Source organism: Etheostoma spectabile, chromosome 22 (assembly GCF_008692095.1).
Source record: "Etheostoma spectabile isolate EspeVRDwgs_2016 chromosome 22, UIUC_Espe_1.0, whole genome shotgun sequence".
Taxonomy (NCBI): Eukaryota; Metazoa; Chordata; class Actinopteri; order Perciformes; family Percidae; genus Etheostoma; species Etheostoma spectabile.
In genome coordinates this window covers 19,826,253-19,826,488 of record NC_045754.1, presented here as the reverse complement: position 1 = coordinate 19,826,488, position 236 = coordinate 19,826,253, and the positions used below count along the sequence as shown (strand labels likewise).

Genomic DNA, 236 nt, shown 5'->3' with positions numbered 1-236 from the left:
GAGAATTGGTTCTCAAACAGTTTACCTGGATAAATAAAGGTTAAATAAAAAAATAAACCTACAGCACCAATGTGTTCTAACGTTATTAGATGCCAGTTAGTTAGCTAGCTAGCTAAGTAACGTTTGAAAACTTTAACTTAGTACCAAAATAAATTAAGTCAGGCCTCGGGATGATTCAGTCTGCTGCATTTTGTTGGTGCCCTGTGATTTCTACAATAATGTAGCTGTCTAGCTAT

The 236-nt window shown here is 35.2% G+C and overlaps 1 protein-coding gene across 1 annotated transcript in view; it reads left to right on the top strand.

The window, feature by feature from the left end:
* LOC116672597 (importin-4) overlaps positions 1 to 236 on the top strand; it is a gene marked incomplete in the record, with an annotated part of 17,713 nt that overhangs the window by 4,126 nt on the left and 13,351 nt on the right.